Genomic DNA, 12,262 nt, shown 5'->3' with positions numbered 1-12,262 from the left:
GGCTCGGGGTCAGGGCCGCACCTGTATAAGCGTGCCTGCAGCCAGGGCTGGGGCCGGTGTGGTTGCCGGAGGCACACTACTACTCACGACCGCGGCCGGCGGCAGGAAGGGGTTTGGAACAGGCGTGGTGCTGCTGGGGGCGATGGTTGTGGGGGCTGGTGTGGGGGCCACGACAGCCAGGGGCGCGGGAGACGGCACAGCGGGGACTGGAGAGGGGCTGGATGGCGCAGCTGGAAACGGGGCCGCCACCGGGACACCGATCAAAGCCAGGTCCGGGGCAGTGTCATTGCCGTTGCCTGACCCGTTCGTGTCGCCTGGAGTGATCACCGCCACAATCTGCACCCAGGGACACGCAGCACCTTCAGGATCCTTTACTCATGAAAATCACTGCAGGCAATCACTGCATTGCAGGATTGAATGTGAGGGTTGCTTGAGAAAGCGTGCATGAGGCACAAGAGGGAGCAGAGGCTCACCCCAATGTTGCTCAGCTCCACAATGTGAGGGTAAGGGCTGATGAGGGTGTTGACGGTGGTGGCGATGGCATACTGGTCCGCCTCAGAGAAGGGGTAAAGGTTCTGCCCGGTCAGCAGCAGCTCCACCACCATTGCAGACAGCTTGCTCGCATCCGTGCCGGGCGTGAGCGTGTTGTAGGGGTTGGGCGCCGGCGCAGCAGCCGGGGCGATCAGCGCAGCGGACAGGCTGGGGAACATGGCGGAGGCTGACCCGACCCGGTTAAGCGAAGAGATGCCGTCAGAAGGCGTTGGCGGTGCGGCCTTCTGCACGCCAGGAACAGTGCGCGGCACGCTTGTCGCAGCAGCCGGCGTATTGGCCTGCGCAACCTGTGAGCCCGTGCCGCTCTTCACTGTTGGGACTGTCTGACCGGCTGCCGTCGCATTGGCCGCCAGTGCCACCCCTGGCGCGGCGGGGCTCGTCAGATTCGCCACAGGGACATCTCCGCCCGTGAATGTGCCTGCGATATGACCAAGCTATTTAGTTCCCTGCATGCCGCCCTTCCTCACATCAACCTCTGATATGCCACACAGGATGATAACTTGGGACTGGAGGTATTGGGCTGTGGCAATGGCCCAAGTACTGCTCAGGGAACCAAGCGGAAGGAAGGGACGGTGATGCAGGAAAACCGTGCGATGAAGCAACCTTGTGGGAGGGACGAGGACTGGACGCGGGACGAACGCTCGAATGGGTTGCGCGGGGACTGGGCGTAGGATATTGGTGCGGGGGTGGGCGCTGCAGGACTGATGGGAGGGGCAGCCTCGGGTGCCCGCTGTATAAGGGATACGCCAGGCTGCAGCACAGGCCCCGGGGCTGGCGCGGGTGCCACTCCTGGTCTGACGACCACCGTGCCTGCGCCTGGGGATGGCCCCGGGAACAGCGCCACACTGGGCGGTGGAACCGAGGGCGCCGCGGGCCCGGCTACGGCCGGCGCTGTCTGAGCGAGAGTGGTGGCTGCTGCTGTGGACTGGACTGAGCTGGCATTCTGCATGGCTGGCCCGCCGGTGGAGGACTGCGTGACTGAGAATGCGCTCACAAGCGCGGGCGGAGCAGCTGCCGGGCTGGCTGGTGCGAAGGCTCCCGGCACGCTCTGCATCTCCAGGTGCGGCACGATCGCTGACCTGACATCTGCAGGCGGGGCTGATGTGAGCACCCTCTGTCCGGCTGCGGGTCCTGCTGCAGGCGCGAGGGCTGACGGACTGCTGCTCAGCATCCGGGCTGGACCGCTGGCAAAGGGATTCGTGGAGGGTGAAATGACGGGGTTGGGCGCGGGAGGAGCCCGAGGACTGGGTGAGTCATTGGGGCTCATTGCCGGTCCCCACAGCCCAACCGACCAAAGGGATGGCTGGGTCAACTTGTCTCCCCGGGACAGGGATGGGCGCGAGGGGCGCCCGATGGCGGTGGAAGGGCCAGGTGACATAGCTAAGGTGCCTGGAAAGGGCAGGAGAAATAAGCCAGCTGCATGTGTAAATTTGAACCTGGGGATACGCCTTGGCTGCAGGCTTTAGGTAAGAGCTATGCCAACTCACCAGAAGGTTGCACTGTCTGTGCGGTTGCCCCGGTCGCCAGTGCGCACACCAGGACCGAGACCAGCACCAGCGCATCTGCTGCACAACATCTGGCGACTCTGTCGCTCCTTGGCAGCATCCTCCTCGTCTACGTCCTGATTTGTGCATGTCCTTCCACTCTGAAGACCTGCAACATCCCAGAAATACATTAGTGTCACCTCTTTGGAAGATAGTGGTGAGCCCTGTGCTCAAGTGTACCAAGCACTTGGCCAGGCCAGTACAATATTGCCCTCAACCCCCAAGCTCTTGATATTGTACAACAGTGACAAACAATGGCCTGATCGCTCCTCATTTTTATGACTGGAATGCTATCCCAACGTTTTTGGGGCTGTGCAACCCATGCATGAGGCCCCCTTGGTAGCAGTCACAGGTGAAACTATCAACATGATGCCTCACGAGAGCACCAAGCCCTAAATAACGATATTTTTGGCAGTAGCAAGGTTGGATGCTGCCACAAACACCAGAGATTTGAGCTCCCAGGCTGCTTCCTGTTGGATTAGCTGAGAAGTACAGGCTGAGAATGCGGGCAAACCCCCCGGCTACCGTCGTGGCTTCTCAGAGCAAGCTGGGCCCGCTAGTGCGATAGACAGGCACTAGATAACGACTCAGTGCATCAAGCTGCCTAGCGAAGACGCAGCGCGTCGTCGCTGGCTCCTCCACTCTGGCTCTGCTCACGTAACTCGACCGAGGAGCAGCTGGGCTGGAGCCAGCTTCAAACCTCGCAACCTTGCTTGGCCAAGCTGCATGCTAGACAATACATTCTCTGCATTCTACTGTCGTCATTGCAGGGGCATAGCCTGCGTGAGCTGCTGCAAAGGGCCTTAAAGTGAACGCCCAATTTGAGTGTGGCCACCTTGGGACCAGGGCGCCTAAGCATCTGCCTACACTCTATCGATTTGTAAATGCCGTACCATGACCAGCAGGCCTCCAGCTTCAGCGGCCCCGGTCCTCGAGCTCAGCAAGGCAGGTCTTGCTGCACAGCAGTGAGGAAATACTGGGCAGCTAACTTCTTCCAGGGGCCAAAACTTTGGAGAGATTACATACAAACTCACTGTGTCACATTGGACATTGAAAACAGACCGCTTGTCCACGCTGTGTCTCCCATTTTATGTACATTCCTTATGACATTCGACAGGCTGGGAGGTCACGTCTCATGCATGGGCGTTCCTGGGGCATCATGTGTTACTAATTGGGCCTTCTCTCTGCTTCTCCGTCAGACTTGCCTTGCATGCTGTCTCACATCACACTCTTTGTGCCTAGGACTGTTTAGAACACTTGCAAAGCGTTGTAGAGCTTGGCAAGGTACTTGTGAATCTGAGAGGAGAAATACGTGGGCTGATGGTGCATGATAATTTGCTCCATCTTGGAAACACGAACGCTTTGCATGCTCAGATGATATAAATGGCTTATTTTGAGAAACAATGCATGATGCATACGTAGGTCGTACCCTGGATATTCAGTATGAAATCAATTTGCGCTTCCTCGATCAGTGCATGTCTCCAAGATGTGAGCAAAAAAACTCACATCAAGAGCACCTGCGAAGGCTCTAACGGCGGATGTGTCACCTAACAAACAAGAAATAGTGTTTTGACTGGGGTCACTGAAGTCTTGGTGAGGAAGCAACCAGTATGAAGTCACAGAAGCTTGCTGCTCTAAAGACGAAAGGGAGTGGCTCTTTGACGGGCTTGGGGCCTTCGAAGGAACACTTGCTTTCAGAGTAAGTGTTGTGGCATCAGAACCTTTGCTTTTCTTCGCTTGCAAGCAGGCCCTTGAGCCTTACTTGCTCCTGTCATTTTTTTTTTGCATCTCTATTTACTGCCAAATATGCCACTCAATGGACGGTAATGGAACCAGTGTGTGGGTGACTGGATTGTTGAAAGCAATTGTCGCTTTGCAGGGATAAGCAGGGGCATTGGCACGCCAGGCGAATGACCACCTCTGAGGATGACTTGAGCGTGACTGAGTCCCCCTTTGCTCGCTCATCTGGGGTTGCCAGTACCAGCAAGCCAGCGGGACAGCCTTTGCCAAAGATCCGGCGGGCGTCCATCACACAGCATGATGCTCGATTGTATGCCATGACTCAGGCAAGGCACCCAGATCCAAGGACATCCGACTTCCAGCATTCAAGTAACAAAAGTTATTTCGTGAGACACTGAGGGTATCGTTTAATATGACACAGGGGTTGGTGCCCATGCTCAACACTCCAAGCGCTAGCACATCCACCCTCCAAACGATTGGTTCTGTTTGCTGGCCGTTTGGTAATGGTGCGCCTTTTTTGAATTACGGTGACTTTCCATCTTGTTGTCTATCCAGCACTGCAGGTCCTTGTCTGCAACATCTCATGGATTATGTCTGCTTGTAGGCGCAGACTTGTCGCAGATCCCTCCTCCACTGCTGCCTGGGCTTCTTCCGGATGTGAAGCCTTCAGATTTCAACGCCTACAAGCAGGCATATGCCAGCCGCTTGGCACGGTTCCAGTCAGTGCGGGAGAGGAATTTTGTGCCTCGGATTGATTCTGATGATTTCGTACCGGGTGTGCCTCTGTTGCTTTGCATGCTCTCGCAGCAAATATTTTGTGCAGACACTTGAACTGGTAGCGCTTACTTCTGCGGTGATTTTGGTCGTTGCTGCTCAATTGTTGTCTGTGTACTTGTCTGTGTCCATGGTTGAGGCTGCAGCATCCTAACAGGAACATCTGCTCGTGCAGGCCAAACGCACTATGTGGCTGGGGAGGGCCTTGTGCAGGCTATGCGAGCTGTTCCGCAGGAATTTTTTGCTGAAGACTTCTCGCTCCAGAGGTACCTTCAGGCTTGCTGATTTCTTGTGTGGACCTTTGCAGAGAACGCACTTTGTCACACATCATAACACACTTTTTCCTTGTACAGAATGTGTCATTTTCCTGTCGTAGGCCAGAGACATGGCAAGCAGTGTGTGCGGGAGGGGATGAGGACGATCGGACAGCCAAGATGGAGCAGTATGCCAACTACCTGGACACTGTAGAGACACATCTGCTGCAGGAGATTGCAGCGCGCAGCAGCCACTTCTTTGAGGCTGCTGGGATCGTGCAAGACCTGCGAGCTGCCTTGACGAGGACGTATCAGCAAGTCGCAGGCCTCAGGAAGGAGGTGAGGAGACCGTGGAGGCTAAGTAATTGACTGCTGAGGGAGCCTTCTTAAATCTGCGCGCATCCAGTGGTTTGAAATTTAGAGGCTCAGAGGTTTGACGTTGATGCGGGCAGGTTGGGGACTTGAAAGGGGAGTCCGGGGTTGCTGTCTTCACACACCAGCGATTGGAAAGGCGGCGGCGCAACCTCACCAAAGTCCTAGATCACCTCAAGGTAATATGCTGGCTGAAAAAGAAGCCTCAGCTTTGTGCCAAGTCTCATGAGCAGTGTACCAGAAGCGCATCCCTAATTAGTTGGCCAAAACGCATGGCTGTCTCTTTAACTTTAGACCCATCAGCTCATCAACGGGAAGCAAGAGCATGCCTGTCCCCATGCAGGTGGTGGAGGGCATTGCGGTCGCGCAGGAAGCCTTGGAGCTCCTCATACCCGCGGGCGACTTTGGAGGTGCCCTGGACGTCCTTGCTGACCTGACTGCTGCGGGCACACCCATGCATGTGGCAGGGCTGCATGCCTTCCGTGAGCTTCCCCAGCAACTGTCAGCGGCCGAGGAGGTGTGATCTATTGCCAAGTTGCCATTACTATGCTGACAAGATGCACATGGTGGACTGTCCATGTTGTCTGAGACAATTCACGGCCAAGCCGACAAGCATTTGCACACTGCAGGCAATCAACACAATGATGGAGGCGGATTTCCTCAGAGTGGCGCAGACCTATGAGCTCGATGCCGCCATGGACAGGGCCCTGTCAATCCTGTGCGCAACCGCAAGGTGCGCAGCTTTGCCATGTTGCATTGCTTTGTCCATCCTGCCCATGACTGGTGCTTTCTAACCCATTGTGATGTATATGCTGGTGCCGATTGACTGCACATTGCATGTTTTGGCAGGACGGACAGCTCCGGCAACCTGCAGGCAAGCTCCACTGGACGCATCATGAAGGAGGCAGGCGCGCTCACACGCGACGGCGGCAGGGCGTATGACGAGGCCGCGCTGCTGGACATTTTGGGGCTGGGAACGCCCCACGACGGAGAGCAGGAGCAGCTGCGCGACGGCCTCATGCCCTTGGTGGTCGGCCTGCGTCGCACCGGGCGGCTCTCCCCTGTGCTGGCCGCCCTCCGCAATGCAGCCGCCCTCAAGGCCAAGTCCTTCATCAGGTCCTGCCGCACCCTCAACGAGCTGTTTGGTCATTTGCCACTTGTTGAGCGCCCGAAAAAGCAACAATCAGAAGCTGTGCTTGTGGCGAGTATTAGGATGCTTGCGTCCTCCGTGAGTCACAACATGCTGCCGTGCTGCAGGGAGGTTGTGGAGAGGGGCGTGCCGGTGCTGCTGAGCCCAGAGCGGAGGTCGATTGAGCAGATGAACCTGGCCGACAGGTTGCAGGTGCCGTTCAATTCACAGCTGTAAACCCCACAGTTCCATTGGCACATGCGCTCTATCACAGCCGCTGAGATTGCATACCTAACTGAAATGGGATTGCGGCGCGCGAGCAGGTGATGGGCCCTACGGATTTTGTGCGGCTGCTGGAGGCGGTACTGATAGTGTCCGGGCGGTGCCTGAGCCATGCGGCGCGCGTGCGAGACCTGGTGCTCGATTGTCTGGGCGGCACAAAGGCGCCGCGCGCGGTCCAGAGCGAGGCGGCCCAGGGGTGCACGGACGCCATCACGGCCGTCAGCGAGGCCGCGCATGCATGCTGGATCCGCCTGCTCAACGCCAGGCACGCTCTCCATCCCGTCCTTCTTTTTCATCCTCCCCTCTCTTCAAAAGAGGCAAACGCCGAGCAGCCCCTTGGCACCCTAGCTCAGGGAGGTTGGAATGCTTGCACCAAACATCTTATATAATGCACTCTTCATCTTTTTAAATATTTGAGCGTTGCTGCAACGTGCAGGCCGGCCTTGCCATCTCGGCTGCAGCTGACAGAGCTGCAGCAGCTGTTGGGTGCCTGTGAGGCACTGTCGCACCTAGCAGAGTCTGCAGGGGCGCGCCCTGTGCTGACACTCAGGAATGCCATCCAGGTGGGTGGATGCCCTTGTATCTTTGCATTCCTTTTGAGGCTGATTTTCGCCTGGAGCCAGAAACAAGGACATCTGCAAGATGGTAACACTGTGTTGGTGTTCCCACAGGCACAATGCAAGTCGTACTTGGATGCCATGCACTCCCACAGCTTGACACAGCTGACAGGTAGCTTCCTTGGCAATTATCCACCTGTACAAGTATCACTATCACCCTGATTTGTTTCTGAGGTCGAAGCATAAACATGAGTCTCCACGCAGGGCTGCTGGAACAGGAGCAGTGGTCGATCGCCTTTGTTGCCTTGGACTTCCAACGCAGCGTCGATGGTCTGCAAGAACGCGCAGCCGCAGTCAACAGCGCGAGCGCCGACAGCATTGCAAACGGCACGCTGCTGACAGCTCCCCACCGCACCAGCAGCAGCACATCCCAAGCCTCCCAGCCTGCCTACCAGAACGGCGCAAACGGTGCGCATGCACAGTTGCGGTGCCTTTGCTGTATCATTCTTGCGTCTCTTTGGTGATCCTGCTTGTCAGGGACATTGTGCATCTTCAACCTCTTGCTGATAAAGAGTGGGATGGAGAGCGAGAGAGAGACGTTGAACAGTCTTGTTCAAGCCTGTGATTGATGGAAATTTCAAGAGGCGCGAGACATGTAGAAAGCAATAGGACAGGTGTTGTTAGTAGAGGTAGTGCTTGTCGTTCCTACTCCTCAGGAGTGGAAAGTGCGACTTTGTTACAATGAAAGCTGGTGTGCACCTAGGGCACGTGGAGGGCGGCGACAGGGTGAAGGCAAAGGACACGCTGAGAGTGGGTGGCCAGGAGTACCACGTGGTGGCGGCGGTGCTCATGATGCTGGGCCTGCTGGAGTCCTACCTGCAATTCCAGGACGTGGTGCCCACCTTTGGCGGCGAAGTAGCGCACCGTGTAGTCGAGCTGCTCAAGGTGGGTGCAGCATCAGTCCTGCCTGTTGCATTCCCTGCAAACATCCTGCGACCCACCAAAAGCGTCGAAAAGAGTCAGTCGATGCATCTTGTATATATAGCTTCTTGTGTATGCTAGGAGCAGCCTTGTTGGACTTGCCGCTTGACATGCATGGTGACAATAACAGCACACAGCCATGGGGATAGCATAGGCAGCTTGTTTTAACCAATTGAAGGAAAGTCGAGCCTGCAGGAACTTTGGCATCTTGAAAATGGTTGCAAAAACACCAAAGAAAGAAAGAAAGAAAGCAGATTTAATCCTTGTCCCTCCTGGGCAGGTGTTCAACTCGAGGACGTGCCAGCTGGTGTTGGGCGCGGGGGCGCTGGCGGCAGCGGGGCTGCGCTCCATCACCGCCAAGCACCTGGCGCTGGCCGCGCAGTGCGTGGGCGCCGTCATGGCTCTGCACCCCTCTCTGAGCGCCGCCTTCACCGGGCCCCTCCTTGCCGCCCGCCGCGCCGTCCTCCTACCCGACTTCGAGCGCGTGCTGCAGGTTCGGCGGCCCCACCACTGCTGCATGGCCCTATCAAACCTTCTCCAGCGCCTGCATTGAGGACTTCTGTGTGTGCGTGCTTGGGCTCTTTGAGTGCCGGTTGAGTTCTTGCTGAGATTGCGCAAGGGCAGAGATGGCAGTGCCATGGGAAAGCTAGGATCTTGCAACTTTGGGAGGGTGTGATGGTTGCGCGTGCTGTGCAGGATCTGAGGATACACAGGAGCGAGATCCACAGCAAGCTGGTGGCCATCATGCGCGAGCGGCTCATGGCGAACCTCAAGCAGCTGCCCGGCATCGCTGCATCCTGGGGCCAGGGCGCCCCGGGGTCCAAGCAGCCGTCCCAGTTTGCGCAGACCAATGCCAAGCAGCTGCGCATCCTGAGCCAGGTGCGCTCTCTGTCACGACAGTTCTCGGAAGAAATTAGCCTGGCAGATGCTTCTGCAGGTCTCCATGGCATTGAGCTGAAGGACAGGTGTTGTGCAGAGCTGGGCCAGAGGAATAAAAAGGAGATGAATGGACGTGTCATATTGTCTGCTGTCTGCAGAATGACCACTTACTAAAGGTGTTCTTGCGCAGGTTCTTTCACCCCTGCTGCTAGATGAGGAACTGCACTACATCTTTGGCAGAGTCAGCACGCTGTTCAGCAAGAGCTTAGCAGACGCCTATGCTCGCCTGGAACCCCTGGTGCGTATTTTTAGCATGATCTTCAATTTATTTTCATTGCTTTTAAATGTATCTGACAATTTTAAAATCACATGAAGCCAACAGTGAGCATCCACAATAATGAATCTTGCACGCTTATCGCGACGATCATTGCAAAGCTGCTGTAGTCCGAGGCTGAGCACCTCACGGAGGGAATGCCCTACGATGACTATGCTGAGCTGCGCTTGCATCCATGTGATGATGGCATATGAGCAAATATGAGCAAACATTTAGGGAGGTTCTCAAACTGGAAGAAGGACATACATGCTTTGCGCGCATTTTGGCATAAGTTTGTCATGTATGCAACAGGGCCCGGCCTGGGAGGCGCAGTGCCACGCGGACACGCACCTGCTGCTGGCAGCGCTCAAGGGACTGCCGCTGGACCCCAAGACGGCCGACAGCACCATGGACCACTTGGCCACTCTGTGCAACCTGCGCTTTGCAGACCCCTCCCCCTCCGGCTACGCCATCCCCGTGCCCCTGCCGCCGCCCTCAGGGACCCCCGTACCGGGTGGCCCCATCCACTCCCGCACCTCCCCCAGGCGAACCTTTGAGTCGCCGTTCTCAGACCAGGTGATTGCGATGGCCACCATGCCATTTACCCATCCCAAGGCTTGCTGCCAGCATTGAATCTGTCGACGCTTTGTTGGTTCCTTTCTGTAGGTCTCCTGCATGTTCGGAAAATTGAGCAATAGCTGTGTGACGTGCGCATTGACCAGGGGAATTTGCAATGTTTGTAGCTGAGTTGCTGCCCGTTGTATGTGCGCCGACAGCAGGGCATGCCACGACTGGAGCGCATGGCCCCGCCGGCGCGGCCGCTGCCGGCTGAGGCCCTGGCGCTCATAGGGAGAGGCTCTGGCGGAGGCGCACTTCCCATGCCCTCATCCAGCGAGCCGTCCGCCTCTGGCCTCCCTCCCTTGCACAGCAATCTCAGCACCCCCACCAGCAGCCGGGGCGGCGCGCAGCCCTTCAGAGCTCATGCACTGGAGAGTCCCGGCTCGCGCTCGGAGCTATCTGTTGACGCGCCTATCCTGCAGCTGCCGGGAAGCTCGCCGGGCGGCAGCTCGTCCGAGCAGCTCACGCTCGCGCGCGTCCCCACTGAGGAGCTCGGTGAAGGCTTGGCAACTCAGCGCAGCATGGCGTCGGTTTCCAGCCTCGGCACTGCAGACCTGCAGATGACCATCGAGCTGGATGTAGCCCCAGCAGCCAGTAGCTGGAGCGCGCAGCCAACCCCGGCCGGTGATGGCGCTCCGGAAGGCAACGCCGCCGGGCACCCGAGCAGCACAGCGCAGCGTGACGCGTCGCCTGACCGCGGCCCAGAGGGCGGCATGCCCAGCAGCGCTGCCGCGGATCCGCTCGGCGTTACCAGCAACGTCGGTGTGCGCAGCGCAGCGGTGTCACCGGCGCGACCGCCGCAGCTGGCGCTCTCCAGCAGCCTCGGGGCCAGCCCCACGCTGGCCACTCCGCCAGTGGGAGCTTCTGCATTGACGGCAGCCTCGCCAGATCTGGATGTCCCTGCGCTCGCGTACGCCAGGCTGGCTGCAGAGGGGAGCGCCGCTGCAAGAGACCTGCACAGCGGGGAGGCAATCGCGGATGCGGCGGCCTTTGCGGGCAGCAGGCAGCTTACAAGGGAAGTGTCGGAGCTGGCCTATATGGACAGGGACCCGTTGGACGGCAGCCCCACGCACAGGTTCCGCACCACCACAGATGCCGAGCTCGGCCCCGAGCAGGCTGGGGTGCTGTACGAGACCCAGCTGGAATCCTCTGGTGCAGAACAGCTGCTGGGCGGGCCAGCAGAGCATGTGGCACAGGCACAAGAGCCTGCAGCAGCGCAGATCTTTGTAAGGGACGAGGCAGGGCTCGGCACAGAAGTGCCCTCCAGCAGCGATCTCAGTCCAGTGGAGGACCTGTTTGTGGGCGTCGAGAAGGAGCTCTCAGTGCCCCTGATGGAGACACCCATCGAGGCGCATACGGCGAGTGGTCTGCCAGATGAGACAGAAACCTTTACAGACTCCGGGGCCTCAACGCAGCTGCCCCTTGATGTCGATCAGGCTACCATATAGGTGTTGGCATGCCGTTTGTACAGCGCGAGTCGGCGCAGAGCTGGAAGTCCCATGTTTCCAGTCCTGCCTGATATGTATCTTTTTGTGATGGTGGTGTTAACTTGTGGATACTTATCTGCGCTGCACGCACGTAATGCGGCGCGCTACGTCACAGAATGGTGAAGTTTACCATGCTTGCCATGCCAATTATTCTGATCGGTTCCTTATTGCGCACTGGCATGCATGCATCAGATTCGTACTACATAGTATGCCAACGGTTTTTGCTTGCATTGGAATGCTAAGCAAGTTTCATACCTGCTTCTGCACGCATGATCATCACCACTTTCTGAGAGGCGGGCCCTCTATAGGCCTCTTCATCCAAGCTCAAGTGGCTGGCGCTAACCGGCTTGCCCAAGCCATGGCGTCGGCTTGGATCAGTGACCAGGGATTCTAAAAGCGCAATTCCGAGCGTCACCGGTGACCGCTGAAGATGAACACCTAGAAATATTTCCTGACGTTTGCCAATCCTCGCAATGCATTTCCGAAGTCTTCCCGAACGCATCTCGCCATTCTTATCAGGCGCCTTCTTGTCAAGCTGGTGAATCTGGCACCTAAGGGAGCCCCTAGAGGGACCAATGGAATACAAACTCCTGCTTTCCCTCTTTGTACCTCATTCGTCTTCCCAGTCGGTCGAGGACTGTAAAATTACGGCCAAAAGCGTGACGTATTCCAAAATCGGGGGGACCAACCCCAACATGGACTCCTGAAAGGGGCCACCTTTCCGGGAGCAACCTTTGATCTACTTCTCCCTTGGAAGTTTCGCTGCCTCAGAGAGGCAGA

This window comes from Coccomyxa subellipsoidea (assembly GCF_000258705.1).
Source record: "Coccomyxa subellipsoidea C-169, whole genome shotgun sequence".
NCBI lineage: Eukaryota > Viridiplantae > Chlorophyta > Trebouxiophyceae > Coccomyxaceae > Coccomyxa > Coccomyxa subellipsoidea.
Note: the sequence above shows the minus strand (reverse complement) of the source record.